Below are 21,733 nucleotides of genomic sequence, written 5' to 3'. Positions count from 1 at the left end.
GCCTCATTGATTTCCAAACATGTAACCTTTGTTGGGCAGATGTGTTTCAGAAATGGCGAACTAATAAATGGGTCAGCTTGTGATGTGTTATGGAGTGTGGCTGGGGAAAGCATATTGCTACCCTGTTTGTCTGATCTTCACATATTTCCCATAAGGAGTTACAAACATGAATAAATAAACAAACAAGCTTGAGAGAGGCAGGTTTGTGTGAAGGGAGTGGGAGAAAGAAATGATTTGGGGACCATGTTGTACTTGACATGCATGATGAATATACTAGTGGGAAATTGGATTTTGAAATTTCTACTTTAAGTCCTATTTTAGCTAAGGGTCAGTAGATAAAACTCACAGGACTAAGGGCTGTTTGGAATACTGGAAGGGGTCAGATGAGATCTAGTAAATGTGGAAGTCCTTAGCATCCAGAGAACAAAAGCCAGGAGCATGGCAGTGAACGTGTGTAGAGACAAAGAGAAGCCCAAGACCGGATGCTAAGACATGGAGATGGGCAGGGGAGGAACTGCCCGCCATGGAGCTTAGATAGGAGTACAGGTTTGGCAGACAAGAAGGCAGGACAGTGTGACCTCTGTGGAAGGGGCAGGACACTACGCCAAATGATGCTGAGAAGTCACGACAGAAGACTTGAGCGTGAACTTGACAGGACAGAGCTCTTCGGAGACCTCGGTAGAAAGCAGGTTTCCTGATGACAAGCAGCCTGCTCGAACAGGTTGGGGGGTGGGGTGGGGGAAGACAGCAAGTGTGTGCAAGTCTTCTGAGGCTTCTCCTTCAGAGCAGGGGTAGGGAAGCAGTGAGCGTCTGGAGGAAGCTGAGAGGGGTTTTAAGCAGAAAGATGTCACCCAGGTTTATGTGCCAATGGGAATGGTTCGAGAGAGTGTGGCTGAAGCTGAATTTAGGAAGAAATTGCTGAAGTGGAGGAGAAGGATTGGACATGGAGCTTTGAGAACAGTGGTTAATTCTGGAGAGACATAGAAGGGGGGCATTAGAGAGGCCAAAGAATGGAACAGATCCTTCCTCCACCCTCACTAGAGAGAAGCAGCTACAGCTGAAGGAGCTCAGAGGCTCCTCACCCATCTTCTGTTCTCAGTGAAGCAACATTGCAGGCAGTAAGTTACGAAGGGCAGAGGTCTGTTATAGCTCGTATCTCAAGGTCACGGGGCAACGTCTTCATGGCAACACATGATGTCACTTGTTCAGGGGTTAACGTGAGAGAATTTAGCCAGCTGGCTTGACCAGGATAACCCATAAACCCACCCCACAAGTGGATTCATCCGTTCATGAAGACAGGACTTAATTACCAGAGATCTTACCTGATTCCCTTGTCTTAATATTGTCTGTGGGGATTAAATTCTAATCTGAGCTTCAGGAGAGTAAGCCAGAGCCTAAATTCTGGACTTACTTGCTCGAATCTGGTGAGATGACGGATGGGTTTTTATCCTTTCAATCTTTTGTTTCCCTTTCCCTGAGCTGTGCAAAAAAGACTCTTGATAATCAGCTTGTGCCTTGGCCTCCTCTGAATGATCCTGGCAGGATGTTTCCTAAAAGCCTGAAGGGACACGGAGGCTAGACCAAAAGGGCCTTGGGATTTCTTTGGTTGTTCCCTTTCAGCAATAAGCCCACTGTGTCTAATTAAATGCTTCCCGACCTCCCTAATATGTTGGTCAGCAGAAGAAATGGCTCTGAAGGTTGACTAAATTTTCCACGGGCAGCTCTAGGGACTAACAGCTTAGGTGGGCTGTGTTCATGTGAAACCCTATCATCAATAGTGATAAGTGTCAACCATCATCGGTGCGAACTCGTTTCATGTCAGCTTGACACAAGCTGGAGTCATCAGAGAGGAGGAAACTTCAGTTGAGAACATGCTTCCAGAAGATCTGGTTATGAGTGGATATGCCTGTAGGGAATTTTCTTAATTCATGATTGATGGGAGAGAGCCCAACCCGTTGTTAATGGTGCCATCCCTCAGCTGGTAGTCCCAGATTTTATAAGACAGTAGGCTGAACAAGCCACGAGAAGCCAACCAATGAGCAGCATGGCCTCTGCATCAGCTCCTGCCTCCAGGATCCTGCCCTGCTTGAGCTCCTGTCCCGATGTGCTTTGATGATGATCACTGATGTGGAAGCATAAGCCAGATAAACCCTTTCCTCCCCAAAGTTGCTTTTGGTCATGCATTTCATCATAGCAATAGTAACCGTAACTAACTTGCCTCCTGCATCAGGTTAATGGTACATGACTAACTCTGTGTCATCTCAAGACATCGCCCAGGTGAGGGGGTGGTTTGAGAAAAAAGGAAGTGAGCTGTGTCTGGTTTCATTATGAGCAGGACTTGTGCGCGTCCTTAGGCCCCATTGACAGGACACTTGAGTCGAGCAGAAATCCTGAAGTCTGCTCCCTCATTAAACATCCTTCAGTTTTAGAGACTCCTCAGTCAGAAATAAAAACAGTAAATATTTATGCAGAGTTTCCTCTCAGAATGTGCTGAACAGATTCTACACAGCATACATACACACCGAGCCAGTTCCTAAAGGGTATTGTTTACTGAGTTCATTTTCACCCCGACTGCCCACTGCTTTGTAAGCCTAAAATGGATTCATCATAGAAAGAAAACGCTTTGAGTAAAATTCTCTTCCATGTGCTCCTTTGCCAGTGAGTGGATAAACAGAGAAAACAGAGTGGATAAACAAAACAATAAGGGCTTCGACCTGAACAAGTTGCCGTTTAGTATAGAATTATGTTAAGATCTACTGTTACATAATGAAAGGCACACGTGGAGTGTGGGAAACAGAATGAAATGACCCCAAGACAAAGAACGTTGCAGGGTCTCACATCCACAGGCACAGTCCACGTTAGCATTGTGATAGGGCCACCCAAAATGCTAATGACACTGTGGTCAGCCTTTAAGGATGAAGTCTGTAGGAGACCATTCTGTCTGGTCCTCAGTGTTAGGATTGCTCTGTATTTAAGACCACAATTTGATGTATGCATTGCTTACAATGGGATACTAAATTGTAACTATTTGTTTTTATTTTAAAGCTCAAACTTTTTCAGAGGCAATAGCCCAAGGCAGTGATAGAGAAAGGATTGGTGTGTGTCTTGTGTAGCTATTGGAGGAACTCCCCAGAGAAAACTTAGGCAGAAAATATGCTACCATGACTGGTCACTTCTGAATACAGAGGTGTCATTCTTGATGAGTCTTTCCTGGAAGAAAGACTAGTGTTTTTAGGCTAGCACAAGGCAGATTTGCCCCTGAGAAAACTCAGTGATGGTGTATGTAAGACATTGTACATAAGGTCTTCCAAGATGGATTTGCCTGTCCGGGAGGTGATACCATTCTATTCACTGGGAATGTTCAATCAGAGCCAACCACTCGCTGTTCCGTCCATAACAGAGATTGTACCGGTCCACCGATGCTCTCATTTTGAATGTAATTTATTCTTGGAAACGTAGGTTTCCTTTCCATTATCTGCTGACTTGGTTGAAGTGGTGAAGATGAGCGAATGTGCCCTGCCCCGGGGAACCGGGGTGCTCTGCCCTGGGACATCTGTGCAGTACTGCTTTTGCCGCCTAAGGATAATTTTCTAGAGTAACTATCATTCAACTGCTTTAGCTACTTGGCGAAACCTCAGCTTCAAGGTAGAGCTGGTCTCATGCCCTGTCCTTATCTCAAGAAAGAAAAGGAAAATGCATTCAGCGTAAGTGGAGGAGTTGAGCCCCTGCCTCTGTTTTCTCTTCCCTTCTGAAATCTGTTGTTCCAGGAGGGAACGGTGAGAGGAACAGAAAGCATCAAGGTTGATGCAGGGACTGTTAACCCTGAGAGGAGGCGAACTGCAATAGGTTGTAGCCAGTGACTTCAAAGCTTTGGGTCCCACATTCAGGATGTTCAGATATAAATGTGGAGCTTTCAAAGCATACTTTGATGACTAAAATTAGGGAAATTGCCCTTTCCTTGTCTCCTCTCCTTATTCAGTAGTAACTGTACAATTGCCACCCCCATAAACAGATGAAAAGATTGCAAAGCAGGAAGCAGCAATGTTTGAAATTGCTTTGGGAAACTCCACAGAGTGGGTGTGTCACGTGGGTTTTCAGATGGATCACTTATGCATTCATGTACAGCTGCTTAACTGCTTCTCATAGTTCAGCCTTATCAATGGGGTTCTATTGTGACTCCTTCTCTGTTCTTTGCTCGGCATACGTTGCCGCTCTTGGCTCGGGTCTCGGTGGTCCCATCAGGGTGCTAGTGGAGCTGCTGCTGAGCACGCTAGCATGTAGGAGAGAAGAGACCACGGAGATGCAGGCAGCAGAGGTTTTAAGATGAAAGTTTGCTTGTGTTGTCCCTGACAGCACCTTGATACATCTGGCCACCAGCACAACCAAACGGGAGAAGGTTGAGCTAAGCCCTGTTCAGCATCGCATTTCCAGAACCCTGGTGAAGGAGGCCTTGCTGGATAAGCTTCTTGCTGCTTTGCGAGAGGGTCAGCGTCTGCAGCCTGTCCGCTAGTGCCCACCAAAGTCTGCTCCAGCCTTGGACATGTCTGCTGCTAACATTCTTGGGCACACGCACAGTTGATTGGTCCCTGTGCTATATGATTAAATATTAAAACGTTACAAATCAGACTCATAAACCAATTATCTAAAAACCATGTCCATGGTCCTTCTGCCTTGATGTCAGTCTTCTCAGAGGCCAGAAGACAGGGTTTGAATAGATAATACTCAAGCGTTTAGAGTTCTAACTAGAAGCACCATAGCACAGGATCCGACACACGACAGTTCCTTCTCACCTCCCGTCCCACACTCAGCTGTCCGGCATGCTGGAGGACTCCCAGGCCACACGCCCACGGTACCACCACATCTCTCTAGTGGTAGCTGCCCTGGCTATTTGCTCACCCTTCAGGCTGGTATAGCCATGAAAGAGAGAAGACTCAGGTAAAAGGCATCCACGGAACTTTGAGCCTTTCTTGAGACCCTTTGGGAGAAAATTCTGGGACGCTAAAAGTGGAGAGGGATCACGAATTCAACGAGGGTTAGGGACAAAGGGCTCTCAGGTCTATCTGAAATAGAATGAGGCCCTGCCTGCCTGAGCATAAGGGCCTTGCTGCCTGTGGACATTTATTTGGATCTCCTCGTCCTTCAGGACAGCACCTAGACTACTTTTGCCTAGACTTGAAAGACCACAATGAGTTAGCACGTCTGTCATGCCCTCAGATGGGCATCGATGCTATGGGTATCCCAGACAGACGATGTTGGCATGTTTGTAAGTTGTGTTGCCCAGAGCCCCCTTGTTGTTCACCTATTCTTCAGGCTTTGCCCCATTCTGTTCAGCAAAGGCCACAAATCCCGTGTCTCTAACTCAGGGTCTGGAAGAGGAACCTGGTGGTTTCGGTGACTGTCTCTCCTTTGTCTCCTCAGGAATAAGCAGTCTCAAAACAGTATGAAGAATTATAACAATTATTTGAAATAATATCGGTGGACCTTTGACCCCTGAGAATTTTGTGGGTTCTGATGAAGGGTCAGTATGCAATCCCCTCTTGGCTCCTTTCCCATTGACCAGGTCACATGGCCCTATCTAGAAAAATGGAAACTAAGTAATGCCTGCTTCAATCAGTTATTGCTTCAGCTGGATGTTCTCAGGACCGAATTTTAGATCCATACATACATGAAGAGCAGCCACACGTTGTCATCAAGGGCCCTGCCAATAGAAGTTCATTTAACTCTCCAAGAGCTTTTAAAAGAATATTACCAAGAAATTTGATTCAGATTTTCCGACGTTGACAGAAAAGCCTGAAATCTGTTTCTAACAGATGTTCCCTCTGATCCCCAAATGTAAACATGTTTGCAAGACGGTAGCGAAACAACGTGTTTACACAAGGAAGTACCGAAAAGAAGCAAACAAGAAAAGCATCACCCAGAGCAGTCATTGTGATCAAAGAGCCGACGATTATTAGGGTGTAAGGGGAACTGATGAGTCAACCTAGCACCACCGCGGTCTCCAGATTTCAGTTTCGTAACAGACTCTCTTTTCAGGAATATTCTTCATTTGCACACAAATCCGATTTTCTTTCTAAAAAGTTTTTTCGATTTTTGTCAAACCGAAATTCTAGGATCCCTTTGAAAGATGATTCTGCTACCCACATTACACTCGGGCAAGCACCCTGTGGATGCGTCTTGGCACGGAGAATGCGCAGGGTGTTACTCCTGGGATCTTACGCCCAAGGGAGAGATGATCTCCCAAGTGCAGTCTTGGCTTGATCTCCTCTTACCCGGCCCCAGTTAGTCAGAGAGAACACAGGAACTCTCAGACTGCGTGTGGTAGGAAATAACTTTCTGAATCAATCAAAGTGTGATATTTTGATCCTTTCATATGCCTGGGTATTCTGGGCAGCTGCAGTCTCGAGTCAGTGACTCACAGATCGAAGATGTAAAACAGCTCTAAGTGATGACTGGCTGAAGCCAAATGTGTCTGGATGAAATAACTATCATTTGTATCAAGCTTAGCAGTTTTGGGGAAAATTAATCACCACTGCCCTTCGAAAGGAAGGTGCCTTGGGACTGAGCCCCAGGTTGTTGGGGAGAGGAGGAGGGTAAGCAGAAGTGTCGCGGGGAAGCCCGCAAGAAGTTCCTGGGACAGTTCTGGATGGGTTTATCTGGAGATCAGTGAGGAGCACAGTTTCTCACAGAAGGAAACTGAAATTCTTTAGCTTTGAGAATGGTGAGGCCAGTCCCGAGGCCACCTTCGCCTGTTTGTGTCCATATAAATAGACCAGGGACTGTGACCTCGGCTCTCTTTATGACATCGTTCTATGGAAAAGAGGTTCTTGTTTTACTGTTGACTTGAAAGTGCAGGGGCTCGCCCCTGTGGTCATTATGCGGCTTGTCAGCAGAGCAGGGATGCTGCCACCACCATGCCCAGAGCTGGGCCACCACCCACGGAGAGCGATCGGACCAGCAGTGTGAGCTCTTGGTATTTATCATACAGTTTAAGCTCTGGGTTATTGTGCTAAACTTTCCTTGTACTTTCAAACACTAAAAATTATGTAAGAGTCTAACCCACCCCCAACATTTGTACTTGCAAAAGAACTAGTATAATTATTAACATAGATCAGCAAGTTTATAGGGAGAAAAGTCTAAATGTCTGAGCCAGAGGAGTGCTCAGAACATGAATGTGTCTGTTACAGAAGCCTGAAGACCTGAGTCCCATCCCTGGAACCCATGGCTGAAGGAGAGAACCAACTCCCAGAGGCTGTCCCTTGAGTTCCGCATGCATGCCTGCACTTACATACTGACACACACCTTCCCACAAGTGTGCACACTCAGCATGGACTGATTTAAAAACTTAACATACAAAAATTAGATTTATTTCCACATAGTAACACAGAAATACTGAAAATGAAATAAAGAAAATTATATTTATAATAGTGTCAAAAATAATAAAATACTTAGGAACAAATTTAATTAAAAAATCAAGTATGATGGGAATGTCTAATCTCATCACTTGAGAGGCACAGACAGGAAGTCCTTGGGTTTAAATCCACATTGGAAGCTTTAGACCAGCTTGAGACATAGTGAGACCCTATCCCAAAAAATAAAAATATAAAGGAAAGGATGCACATTTGAACATCAAAAACTATAGAACACTATGGTGTAAGTGGAACTGCTCATTCCTGGCCACCCAGACCTGGATAATCACACAAAAACTATATTAATTACAAAACTATTTGGCCAGTGGATCAGGCATATTCCTAGCTTAGCTCTTACATCTTAAATTAATCCATTTCTATTAATTTCTACTAATCTATGTATCACCACGAGACTGTGGCTTACCGAAAAGGTTCTGGGTGTCTTTCTCCTTTGGCAGCTACATGGCATCTTCTTGACTCTGCCTACTCTCTCTGTATGTATCTCTGTTTGGATTTCTTGTCTGGCTTTACTCTGGAAAGCCCTTGGCTGAAACAGCTTTTTTCATCAACCATTAAAAGCAACACACATACAGAGGGACATCCCACATCATCATGGAAATTATGAAAATATTAAATGGAAAGACTTCCAATATTCATAAATCAGAATGCACACTAAGGTAACAGTACTATCCAAATTGTACACATTCAAAGCACTCACCATCAAAATGCCAGCCAGCTTTTTTTTTTCAGGAATTGACAGGCTAGTTTTAGAATTCAAATGGAAATGCAAGGGGCCCAGAATAGCTCAGACAATCTTAAAGAACAAAGTTGGAGAACTCCTGCTTCCTTATTTTAGCACATACTACACAGCCACCTCAACAGACAGCATAGTATTTCACCTTAAACCACACGCCATTAACTCAAGAGGCATGTGCAGAAACTCTAGAACTCATAGAAGAAAACAGAGTATCTGGGCAGGGTGTGTAGAGACGGGATGACCTCATGATCAAGGCCAGCTACATAGCAAGTTCTAGGCCAGTCTGGATATGAAACCCAGTATTTAAAACCAATAGGAGACAGATGAACAAAATAGGTGAGTGAAACTTTTTAAAAATTTGAAACTTGTGCTTTTAAAGAAAACCATTCAAGACAAACCCAATGAATGAGATAAAATATGTGCAAGTCACATATCTAACATATCTAGAGCATATAAGTAATTTTTACAATTCAACCACTCTTAAAGACAAATAACTCAGTAGAATAACAAGTGAAGAAGTAAATATTTTTCCAAAAAAAAAATACATACAAATACCAGTTTGTACATAGAAAGATACTCAACATCATTAATCATTAGGAAAATATAAATTAAATTCACAGTGAGATAATCACTTTACCCTTAATGAGATGAGCAGTCCAAAAGACACCACCGTGCTCATAGGGGTGTGGAGCCTGTTGATGGGCTTGTAAGAGAGTACAGTCATGCCTGTGAGGTATTAGGCTAGCCTCTGGCCAGGCATGTGAAGGATTATCTAGGTTAGGCTAGCCTCTGGCCAGGCATGTGAAAGATTATCTAGATCAGGCTAGCCTCTGGCCAGGCATGTGAAGGATTATCTAGGTTAGGCTAGACTCTGGCCAGGCAGGTGAAGGATTATCTAGATCAGGCTAGCCTCTGGCCAGGCATGTGAAGGATTATCTAGATCAGGTTAGCCTCTGGCCAGGCATGTGAAGGATTATGTAGGTCATGCTAGCCTTTGGCCAGGCATGTGAAGGATAGTCTTAAAAGGTTAATGGGGATGTGAAGACTTACCCAAGCATGGGCTGCACCATTCTCTAGGCTTGATGTACCAGACTGCATAAAGGAGAAAATGACCAGTAGTCGTTCTGTTTCCTGACTTCAGATGCTATGTGACCAACTGCCTCCAGTCCCTGCCACTACCATGACAGACTGTACCCTTCAACCATGAGCCAAAATAAAGCCTTAAATTGCTTTAGTAGGAATCTTTTATTATAGCAACGGGAAAAGTAGCTAGATAATGATGACAATTCCAGGAGTTAGCCAGTATAAACTCTGTGGCTAGGACAGCAAACTGCAGGTTCGGGGAAGGTTAATAGAGCAGTTTGAGTCTACAGGTCTCTGCTGTCAGAATTCCCTCTTCCTCAGAAAGTCAGCTCTTTTCCTTTAAGTCCCTCAGCTGAGAATGAATCCAGTCTGTATTCTAGATGGTAATATGCTTTATTAAATGCTACTAATGTCAGTGTTAAACTCATTGGAAGAATATGTTCTCATCACTCCCAAGACATGTTCACCCTATACATTGTGACTTAACAAGCTAACCCAACAAAGTAGCCATTGCCCTCAACATACAACCAAGAGAGTTTGAAATACATGTACCATATATGACTGTGTATAAATGCTCATAGCAATGTTATTCACATAGACAAAAAAAAAAAAAAACATAGGCAAAACATGGAAGAACACAATATCCACTAATTGATAAATGTGTAAATGGCATTATATGCATTCTGTTAGCTTTCAGTTACTGTGCTGAATACTTAGAAAAACAACTTGAAAAGAGAGTTTCTTTTGCCCACAATGTCATAGTTTTCAACCCATGGTTATTTGTTTCAGGCTCTGTGGTTAGGTTATAACATTGTGGTGAAAAGACATTATGGAAGCAAGAGAGGAAGGGGCATTGTGGTTCTAGTGATCTGTTTCCCACCTCCTCCAGTTTTCCCCAGCTCCCAGTGATCCCTTCAGCTATCAACCCATCAATGGGTCAGTCCATTGATGAAGAACCCCAATGATCTAATCACCCCTGAACACTGCTGCCTTGGAGACCAACCCTCAACACATGAGTCCCAGGGAATAATCCAAACTAAACTATAATGCATGCACTGTCTTGGGTACTTTTCTAGTGCTGTGAAAAAGCACCCTGACCAAAGCAGCTTATAGAAAAGGAGTTTCTTTGGACTTTTATAGTTCCAGACAGTTAAGAGTCCATGATGGTGAGAAAGCCTGGAAGCAAGCGGTAGGCGTGGCAGCTGGAGCAGGAAGCTGAATGCTCACATCTTGATCTACAAGCGCAGAGTAGAGAGAGCAAACTGGAAGTAGGCTCCCATGGCATACTCCTCCAACAAGGCTGTGCTTTCTGAGCCTCCGTGTATAGCACCACCAACTGGAATCGAGCACTCAAATGTCTAAGACTGGCGGGGGGGGGGCGGAGGCATTTCTAATTTGAATGAGAATTTGGTACACTACCACACCAGCGTCCCGCAGATGGTCATTTAGCTATTAAAGGTAATGAAGGACGACTGCTTGCTGTGCCCTAAGTGAACTCTGAAAGCACCGTGATAAGTGAAAGTCAATCCGGGCACAAAAGGCTACATAGCATGTGGTTCCATTTATATGAAATATGCAGGGTAGGCAAGTATGTAGGGACAGAACATAGCTTACTATTTGCCAAAGGCTGGGGAAGGAGTAAGAAAAGATAGCTACAGAGTTTCCTTTGGGTGTGATGGGTATTAGATATAAAATAATAGGGTTTCATATGCTAAAAACCATTGGGTCATGTATGTCAATGCTGTAAATTTTATAGCTTGAGAATCATATCTCAGTAAACCTGTTGAAAAGTACTGAAGACTGGACATAAATAGGCTTGGCTTCCAGTGTAGTAGGAGTGGCTTCTAATGGCATCAGGAAAGAAACGGGCACCGCCACTGACTGGCTGTCCTCTGAGCTTAGAAGCTGTACATGCACCCTGCAAGTTGAGATTGCCTCCCTTGGTTCTTTCCGTCTCCAGAACTGGAGCCTTTGTTGCATTACCTGGCCAATTGGTTAACTGGTTTCCAATGGTCAGCCTGTTCTCTGTCTTACTTCTAGAGAGGAAACCCGAGCCTGGACAGGACACAGGTAGCCAGCCGTACTTGGTGATCACAGTGAGCAGGTGGCTCAAAATAGTGAAGACTCAGTGATATTGTGGGGCAGAAAACATGAGGAGAGGAGGTTGTTACTATTGTGATTTTTTAAAGATTCAGTTTTTTTTTCCTGGTATAAGAGGTGGGAAAAATCACCAAGAAAAGTGACAGGAACTTGAGTAGGTCTACCGGATGTGAGATGCCACCAGTAGAATCAGCTTAAGAACTTATCACAGACTGACCAGGAGTGGTGTTCCCAAAGCTGTGAGGCAACTTGGTGCAGCTTTGTTAACCATACACTTAACCAGAAGCCAGCAGGTGATGTTACTGCAGCTTAACCAGCAGTGAGACAAATGGCACCAGAGGAAATCACCCTGCGATGCCATGAGGACCTAGATCCAGTGCAGGGCCCTGGGAACAATGTGAACTCTTGTTCTTTTGCAGGAGATTTTTAATCTGGGGTTCACAGATTCGCACAGGATCCCCAGCACACTTGAAAAGGTCCTTGAACCTCTGATTACCACATGGAGAGGTTTTTTGTGTGTTCATTTTTTTTCATAGGAGGGAGTTGTCGGGTTTTAAAAGGACCTTTGATAGGAGAAATGTTAAAACATTATTTAGAGTGCCAGGCTAATTTTCTGGCTGCGTGATGCATTGTGCTAAGTGGTCTGGCACTCCCAAATTTTGGAATAAAAATGAATTCTTAGTGCATGATCTCACTGCCTGTAAGGCGGTTTGATTCTGCCCTGGCATTTGATAGGACTTGCTAGAGGATTAGGTAAGGCAGGATGTTGGTACATTTGAGGTCGTTAAATCAAGAAAAGGAGGAAAAATAATTCCACTTGCTAAGTACATCGTGGAGTTGAACTAAATGCTGAGCTGCGAGGGGATATTCCCTATGCTCTTTGTCAACACTTTGAATCCCTGCTTACAAACAGACGAGTGAGAAAAAGCCGCTTCGTCTAGATGCAGCATGTTGGGAAAACAAGCCATCTTTCCAAGAAATGCCCTTTCAGTCATCCCTTGATAGTGAAGACGTGCAAGGCTGTGACGTCCCGGGCTCCTTGATGCTTATGGACCTGGTTGTCACCAGTATATGACCTAGAGAAGTCCACAAAGCCCCTCTTCCATGTGGATAGCAGCATGATGTTGGGTGTCATGTGGAAAACCAGTGAAGAATGTAGCATAGAAAACCTGATCTATGGGAAGGATTTTATATAAAAACAAAGCACAGCCCTCAAAGTATCTTTCCCGTTGAGCTCTTACTTTAAAGCTTTGGTCTTATTTTTGGTTCTGATTATTAGAAAATATTCCCTTTGGGCTGGGCGGTGATGGTGCATGCCTTTAATCCCAGTACTCAAGAAGCAGAGGCAGGTCGATCTCTGTGAGTTCGAGGCCAGCCTGGTCTACAAGAGCTAGTTCCAGGACAGGCTCCAAAGCTACAGAAAAACCCTGTCTTGAAAAACACCAACAACAAAAAAAGAAAAAAGAAAAGATTCCCTTTCGTTGTATTAAATGGATAGTGGTGATGGTTGCACCAAAAACAAAAACAAAAAAAAAGAGTTCTTACTACCACTAAAGTGTTTATCTGAAATGATTAACATGGCAAGTTGTAAGTTATAGATACTTCATTATAACAAAACAAAGATAGGATAATACAAACTAAAAATCTATTTCCCTTCTGTGAAAAGAATTCTGTACATGAGAACCACACATTCAGAGTCTTGTCAGTGAATAATCTAAGTCCGAGAGACCCCAAGGCCCCTGCATGCTAGGGGAGAAGCAAAGAAATGCAGGCCAGTTTCTGTGGTAATGGTGGTGGAATGTGAGGAACCATAGTTGATAAAATAGAGACGAGGAAAGTAGACTGATGTGAGATAGAACTTGAAGGTGATTGGCAGCCTTGACTGAAGAGGGCCTGGATGATTCTAAGGAGTCCAGATGGCCTTTCTGCCAGAGCGGTTGGGTCCATGGTGATATATTCTGTTGAGATGATGCACCTCCTCTCCTTTAGATGCCACGGGCAGGACTTCTTGAAGCTTCCTCTGCTTCATCTGCCATCCTTGTGTAGACCCCAGCAGCTTCTCACTGGGTTAGCTCGGGAACATGCTAACTTGTGAGTGTGGGCTTGGCACCTGTGTCACCTGAATGGCACAAGGCAGCTCACTTTTTAGATAAGGCTAATAGGCCTGAGGAACTCTGGAGGAAGGGGCAGAACTTGGCAGGATCTGTATGGCTTCTAGAAGAAAGGCTGACAGAGACGAAGTTCTTAGAAGGCAGCAGGGAGAGCTCCAGAGTGTGAAATACTGCCGCTAACAAGAAGAGTTAAGACATCCTCAATGTCCAGCCAGGATCCACGAACGCATTCTTCACTAAGTTGACAGAAGCCCTCAACAGGCATGCCCTCCTGCAGCCCACGGTGAGCGTGGGCTCTGGCCATGTGATATATTATCCTTGAAGTCTCTTGGGCACTATTATTCCCAGTGCCATTTGAGAACTGACTGCAGGCGTCTTCTGCATGGGCCTTGCTGGGGCTGCTGATCCTCAAGAGCTGGATCTCAGGGTGAGATGGCTGTTGTGGTTTTCACTGTGATGTCCAACAATCAAGGACCAACAATTATTCCTAGAGAGAAAGAATGCCAAACTGTTTTGATAAGATGATGATAGCACTTTTTAAAAGAAACTACAGCAGGGCGTGGCCGGAGCATCTCTAAGTCCCAGTATGGCTCACAGTGCACAAGCCCTAACTAAGCAAGCTGAGCAGTTTTGTATAAATGGCCACGGCACCTGCCGCTTTGCTGTTTCACTGGTAGCACACAGGAAAAGTGAATATCCTTCCTTTGAGAAAAGGAATGTACTCTCGCCAAGTGGTGGTGAAGACTGGTGCTGTGTAGGGAAGGGGTGGCTGTTTCCTCGGGTGAGCCTAGGTAGTCCCTTTGCCCAGCAGTGTGACCTTATGTAAGGCACTTGGGCTCTCTGAGTCGTTTTTTTCATTGTCCTGGTTCTCTTTTCCAAATTGCCAGTGACAGGTACTTCAGTTTGCAACGTCTTTTATGATAGCATGGATATAGACAATGTTTTGCTGTGTCTGGGAATATAAACATGACCCTTGGTAAGGGTTAGCCAGTGTGAATTCAGGCTCAACAAGAGATGAACCGATGTTATGAAAACTTTACCCCTACAGCTACTTCCCAGCTGCCGTTCTACAGCCAAAATAACTAGGTCCCAGTACCTGAAATGTGTAAGTGGCAACTCCCAGAGTATGTGCCTATGTATGTCTCTGTGTGCCTTTGTGTGTGTGTCTGTGTGCCTATATGCAGTGTCTGTGTGTGTCTATAAGTAGGTGTCTGTATGGATTTCTCTCTGTGTGGGCCTATGTGTGTTGTGTATATATGTCTATGTATGTATCTCTCTCTCTCTCTCTCTCTCTCTCTCTCTCTCTCTCTCTCTCTGTGTGTGTGTGTGTGTGTGTGTATGTAATCTTAATTCATTTTCTCCATCTGACTGAAGTGGCTTTATTTCTTCCCCCTTCTTTCTCTGTGGCACATTTCCTTGTGTTGCTTTCCCAGGCCAGTAGAAGAAGATACAAAAGCCACAAGATCTGTGATTCAAACATCTTCTCAGATGTGGATGTTTAGATTCTGTTTGAAGGATAATTTTTAAATTCTTATCTCTAGTTCCCAGAGTTTAACACCAAGTGACCCATCGCTTTTTAAAACTTTTCTAGTCACGAAGTGGTGAACCCGTTTAGTCTGTCTTGGTGTGAGTAAGGACTCTAAAACAGCTCTAAATATGTTTGTCAGTGAACCTATAACTAACATTTTACAAAAAAAAAAAAAATTGTGATCCATGACCAACAGATTGAGAGTTGACATTGCTTAGTAGAAAATAGTCTCTAAATGTAATTTTTAGTTTTGAAATTAAGCTTGAAACTGTTTTGTTTTCTCCTGACCACTATCCATTCTCTTAGCACTCAATCCAGAGGTGGGAAATGTGTGGGTATGTCTCTGTGTAACTAGGGATGCGTTCTGGTACTAGCTCTAAAAACCAGTAATCTAATGTTGGACAGAAGTGACATCCTGACACCTTGACCTACTAGAATCTTCCATGTAGCATCTCTGCTGGAAAAGCGCCTGTTCTTTTGTGTAGTGAGCTTTTCATTTCATGAGGTAACATTGATACAGGGGAAAGAATCAGCTTGAGAATACTTAATCCTAAAACATGGGGGCCACCATCCTTGGTCATTAGCCAGCGTGGAGTCAGGCTCAGCACGAACATGAACCAGTGTTCTGGATACTTCATTTTCTGATCTTTGTGTCAGCCTGCATCCTAGAAAGGTGGGGAAAGGCAATTAGAGGAGGAAATTAACAACGGGGATGCCAGAGATGCAGTCCTGGAAACGAGACAAGCAGAGACCTACCCTTCTATTTTGAACAAATGATTCTACTAGTATGAGGTGTATGGTGTGGGTGAGAAGACCTGCCAATCTCTGGGGAAAGAGCTCATCACATGCTCTTAAACCCTCTAAATCCGTCTTAGCTAAGAGTTGAGCGGAAGGGGATAAAGAACGCAATCAGCCTTACCTATACAACTTTCTAGAAAAACAAATCGTTTCGCAGCTGATTGATACAAATGTTCTCTTGCCCACTGTTGCAGCTGGAGACACACTTGAACATTTTTATGGCTGTTTGTGTAATTAAATACCATTTACTTTTCCTACCTGAGGAGCGCAGGTCCTGCCGATTCTTTCTTTAAGTAAGTGTAAGATTATGCAAGAGGGAATTATGTACGGATAATTTCCCATATTTGCAGTGTGCGCCTTTATTTGGAAACGAACGAATAGAAACCACTCAGATATCTCCTTCTGAACTTCCCCGGCTTCTTACAGTAAATATGAAGAAATGAAAAGCACTGCTGTCATGCTTGGTCTAGTTCTGCCATCGCGTGTCACCCACCTTTTCCTAAGAACTGCCCGTGTGAGGTCCTCGGAGATAAACCTTGCTGGAAAGCGCCCTTTGAACAGGGAGTGTCCGTGGTTCTCTTATTCACCATTGTTTTGAGAGACCAACACAGTTCACAGAGCCTCCCAGCTCCATGAAGGCATTAGATGCTGTGGCCCACTGGATCTGAAAGACCTCAAAAAAATAAAAAATAAAAACAAAACCCAGGGTCCTATAGCTGCATTGTCTAGTATCCACAGTTAGCTACGTAAACTTAACATTTTTAAATCAGTTAAGTTCCATTCCTCACCCATACCAGCTAGGTTCCAGGTACCTGGTAGCCACACTGAGGGGTGTGGAAATGCTGAGGACTCCATTGTCACAGGGGCCTAAATTAGTGTGACCCCAGAACTTTTAAGGGCATCCTTTATGACCATAGCATATACATAACACGAAAAGCCCCTTCACAAATCTGCTTGATAGTGGTAGTCAAGTGGCAGTCAGATTGTAAACCAGTCAGCAGTCAGCTGTATGAATTTGTTTGGTTGTGCCGGTTGTTACAGTAGTAACGTATCGGGGTTGACAAAGATTTGGGTTGTAGACCCTTCGCTATCTTCTGATGCTTTGGAGGCATTAACCATTTCCTTAAGGTCCCCAGTCCCTTCCCCAGTCCAAACAAAATTAGTAAGCTAATATCTGTCCCCTGAGAGTAACAGGGCCCCCAGGAGTGTTTCCCCAACACTGCAGGCCTCAGATTGGTGGCTGGTACTTTTGGCTTCCTGGTGCCCTGACTTTGAGAAGGGACCACTTTCTAAGGGTCATTCCAGAGGTTCCCATAACCCTGGCATGGCCATCAGCCATATGACAGAACCATCAGCTTCCAGAAGACCTGAAAAGCCATCTCAGTTTCCCCAAGAAACCAACACCTAGAGAGCCACTCAGCTACTCTGTGGCCAACTGAGAAGCACGACACTATCCAGCACTTATTTATTTATTCGTTCATTTATTAGCTCCCTCTTCCTGTGTCTTCCCTTCTCTGTAAAGTGGAGATTAGCAGTCTTATGCCTGGCAACACTGATAATAAAAAGCAAGATGATTTTTAGCATTAAGTTATAGTTTTCAAAACCAAAGAAAAATAAGCCACATATATATGTGTGTTCACACATGTACATATTCGTATATATTTTCCATCTTATCTAATCCAAAGAAGAACCTGTGTGAAGAGTTGGGCTCAGAGGCAGAGCCCTTGTCACACATAACAAAGCCACTGACACAGAGGGCTGTGTCTGTCAGGACTTAGGAACCTATGAACTTGTAAATGTACGGTAATACAACCGTGTGGCATTGCTGGTTTTTGGCTTGTGGCAGTTTGCAGTTCAGGAGTTAGCGATACTGAAAGTTATTGCTTTACTCAAGTGATGCAATTTTTTTTACACTTTGATAATCTGCCAGTTGCACAGACTTCGGTTCAGCATGGGCGGCTTTGAAGTATATTTTTAAAATGAGAGAATCCAGATTTGTAATTAGCTTTGCAAATGCTAGTTGTACAGTCTCAGCATCTGAAGAGCTTCTGGTAAGTGTTCCTGTTACTAGTAGCAATTTTGTTTTTTATTCCCTCTCTGGCCCCAAGCAATTAGGAGAAACAAAGTATGCTGTTTGAGGATTGTCTCATCACTTTGTTTCTTTATCCCCTTATGAGCGTGATGGGCTCACAAATTAACTATACACCTGATCCTGGCCAAGGAAAAACCTCTAGAAACCATTCCACCCACTTAGACTCCGGGTTGTCAGGAGAATGTCTCCCCAGTTAAAAAGGAAGTCACAGTGAACAAATAGTCTGTTTCTTGATAGAACTTTGTTCTTTGGGCCTTTCTTGTTGTTATAGGACAACTCAGACTTTAATGTAAGACTGCTGGAAGAGATGAATTTAGTTCATCAAAATATAACTGAAAGGGCTCACACCCTGAGTCCTCAAATCTTAGCCATTTTATTGTATTGCTGGACACAGAAGTAGAGTGTATAGATAGAGTACAGTTCTTCCATCTCAGGAACAGTGAAAATGGGAAAGGTGGTCCTCCCAGGGAGAGCACCCTAGCCGACAGCCCTGAAGACGTGCCTGTAGGTAGCATTAGCCAGACTGAATGAGTGTGTGTGTGTGTGTGTGTGCGCGCACACGCACACATATGTATATACATACATACAATAGCATTTAGTGAAAAAGAGGCCACGAATTTGAAAGTTTTGGAGAGGTATGTGGGGGGAGGTTGGAGAGAGGAAAAACAAGCGAGAAATGTTATAAAATGTAACTTCAAAAGTAAAAAAAAAATAATGATTTGTTTTTAGAAAGAAACAAAGAACACTGGCTGTGCCTTTAAAGGACCCAGGTTCAATTTCCAGCACCTAAGATGGCTCACAACCATCTGTAACTCCAGTCTTGGGATCTGATACCATCTTTTGGCTTCCACAGGCACTACATGCAAGTGGGCTACATAGACATACATCCAGGCATGTGCTAGCATGTGGTACACAGACATACATTCAGGTAAACACCCATTCACATAAAATAAAAATAGATAAAATCTCCAAAATTTAAAGAAAAAAAAAACTCATCAGAACACCTTAGAAGTTCACATTGCCAACCTGGTATTTGTTTTTCTAGAGAGCCCAGGAATGGTCAGAAACCAAGGCAACCTGAAACTCATATGGCTCTCTTAGGTGTCACTTTCAGAGAAATAGTTAAGATGTGTTTCTGTGGAGTATTAGAGTATTGCAGAGATATTTTAAAGCGTGATTAAATAACTGTATAACACTAATATAACTCACATTTTCTTTCCTAATTAAAAAAGTTATGAAAACAGTCTCCAAGTATGTTTGTGTATCTGAAAAGAATAATGGTTCATAACCCAATTCTAAATTCACAAGGTTTTCAGGGTGGCATGTGTACGTGTATGCATGCGTGCTTGCGTGTGTGTATATGTGTGTGTGTGTGCGCACATAAACTTCTTTGGTAGAAAAACTTTGCCTGAAATAATGTAAGATGTTCTTTTGTTCCAATTAATGAATCACCCTATGTTTTTGCATAGAAACATTGAACATGCTTATCTGGGGGTGCTTACCTTGGACGGTAAGAGTGGTTACACACGTGTAAGGATAATATCATGGTAGTTGCACCCTGTACTCTCAAATAAAAAATAAATATGAATTGTGCGGTTATCCAAGTGCAAGGGGCTATAAGCCTAAGTAACAAAATATCCTTAGTAATTTATTGGTCACGGTTACCATTATTCATTATTTGTTTCTTTATACTCTGACCGGTTTTTATGTGTTCTACAATAAACATTAACTCATCAGAGAAAATAAATATTTCTAGTTTTATGAATGAAAGTCTGATATGAGGATATGAGGTTGGGCTAAAGCCAACCAAATCATACTGATTTGAAAATGAACACATTTGAGGCATCATTATTGTCAGCCAGGATTCACAAATTAATCATGTCTTCTAGAATCGCCTCTAGTTAGCACATCCTCTTAGGTCTCTAAACTGGGGTGTTTGGATTTGTTGAAGAAAGCCTTCTGAGATGATCCAGGAGATGATAAGATGATTAGAGATGGGCCACCCCAAGTTATCTTTGGGTTCAGGAGAACATGTGGTAAGAGATGCTCGCCTGCAGGAAGCACCTGGAAAAGAGGTCTTCTGGTTGAGTAGAGCCCAGATATTGGTATCCAGGGTGATTTTGTCACTCTGCCTATGTGGTTCAGTCAAGAGGCATGCCAGAACCATCGTGGAGTACTGTATTGCTCAAAGAGGAGGAGCTGTTCTGAGGCAGGAGCATTGCTATGTGCAGCATTTACTCTAGTAATGGACTTTCCTTTGGGTCTAGGTGGATGCTCACTGATCTGTCACAAGGTTGCCTCGCTGAGCATTGGGGTCCATGTCTGAATGGATCGCTGTAGCCTTCACATCTCTGCCTCCGCCCCGTTGCCGGCATCCTAAAACTCGAAGCCAGGATAGGACCTGGGGAAATTATATGTAAGTTTTTCCTAAGATTGCTTTTTCTCACCTACACGGGTAAGTATGAGGTGATGACACCGGGAACCCAAGCACACAAAAAATGCCTTTCTTTTAACAAAGCATCGTGAGAATTGCAAATGAAGCAGGAAACAAGGGCTGGAATTCCTAGAGTCCTGCTTCCATAGCCTGGTGGTTCTCAAGTGTTAGCTTTCATCACCAGCAGGTCTGAACCAGTAGGTCTGGTGCCAGCCAGCAGTCGGCTTTGCTAACAGTTTCCAAGTGATGTTGGTATAATTGCTCCAAGGCCCTCGCTTTGAGAATCACTGCTTTGGCTCAAGTGTGTGAGAGGGGTGGATGGGATGTTAAGAAACATACACTTTAATATTAAATACATTAAAATGTAGAATCTGGCTGGGCAGGGGATGGCATGCACCTTTAATCCCAAGCACTCAGAGGCAGGGGGATGTCCATTAGTTGGGGCCAGCCTGGTCTACAAATCAAGTTCCAGGACAGCCTGGGCTACACAGAAAAACCCTGTTCTCGAAAAACAAAATCAATCAAACAAACAAGTAGAACCTGTGCTTAATGCATTGACGCGTGTCTCAGAAAACAACTTTAGGGCTTGCATGGCAGCTTCGGCTGAAAAGTTCAGCCTGACCACTCACCAGCTCCTTTCCTATAGTTCTGGCCATTGTTTGTCCTTGGGCTTTAGAAGGTCAGAATAATAGTGTGGCTGTTGTCAGGTGTGTTTGTTGTGTTTGGTAGGTCCAAAGGGAAAGTCCTTCTCCCAGGGTTCGAGAATCTGTTGCTCCCCTCCTGCTATGCTGACATGTAGCTGCATTTACAAGGGACACATGAAGGGAGGCGCACCTCCAGTAAATAACCCATCAGCAGGGCTCAGCTGTTATGGGTCCCCGAGACCTCAGTACTGGCAGATTTTAAGGTCATCTCATTACTGTGTTAGCTACCAAAAGGATAACTGCTTATCTGCCAAAGACAAGGACAGTTCCCCCAATACTGTCTTAAAAAAAAATTAAATTTGGCTAAGCAAATGCTCACTTGGATACAGTTAAGTACACATACAGATCTATACACATGCCTGTACACATGTTGTATGTTTCTAAGTTTTCAATGTAGAAATATTAAGTGTTTTTCTTTTATTTCATTAAATAACTGTGAATATAAAATATTGTAATGATGCTACTGCCCTGTCCAGAAACTATCTGAAGAATTTCTGGAAGTTTTAAATCTGTGGTAACACACTATGATTTATAACATTTTATTTGGGTGTGGCAAGTGTGGTCACTCAAAGTAGCACTTGAGATTTGCAACTCTTTTAATTAGAACTCTTAAGAATTGAGAACAGTCACTGTTAATAAAGTAATCGCCACCCAACTGTGTTATGCTAAGTGAAGTCAGCTGGACGTGTTCAGCGTTGGCGCTCCTATGAGGTGTCCGGA

The 21,733-nt window shown here is 43.6% G+C and overlaps 1 protein-coding gene across 2 annotated transcripts in view; it reads left to right on the top strand.

Annotated features, from left to right (window-relative positions):
* Positions 1-21,733, top strand: part of Bach2 (BTB domain and CNC homolog 2) — a 329,480-nt gene that overhangs the window by 154,131 nt on the left and 153,616 nt on the right. For both annotated transcript variants that reach the window (XM_057790694.1, XM_057790695.1), the window contains exon 3: positions 20,143-20,291. The gene's annotated coding sequence lies outside the window, so the exon portion shown is untranslated. The remainder of the gene's footprint in view (positions 1-20,142; positions 20,292-21,733) is intronic.

The sequence above is a fragment of the Chionomys nivalis genome, chromosome 16 (genome assembly GCF_950005125.1).
Source record: "Chionomys nivalis chromosome 16, mChiNiv1.1, whole genome shotgun sequence".
In the NCBI taxonomy this organism is placed as follows: domain Eukaryota; kingdom Metazoa; phylum Chordata; class Mammalia; order Rodentia; family Cricetidae; genus Chionomys; species Chionomys nivalis.
Note: the sequence above shows the minus strand (reverse complement) of the source record. Positions and strands in the feature narration are given on the sequence as shown.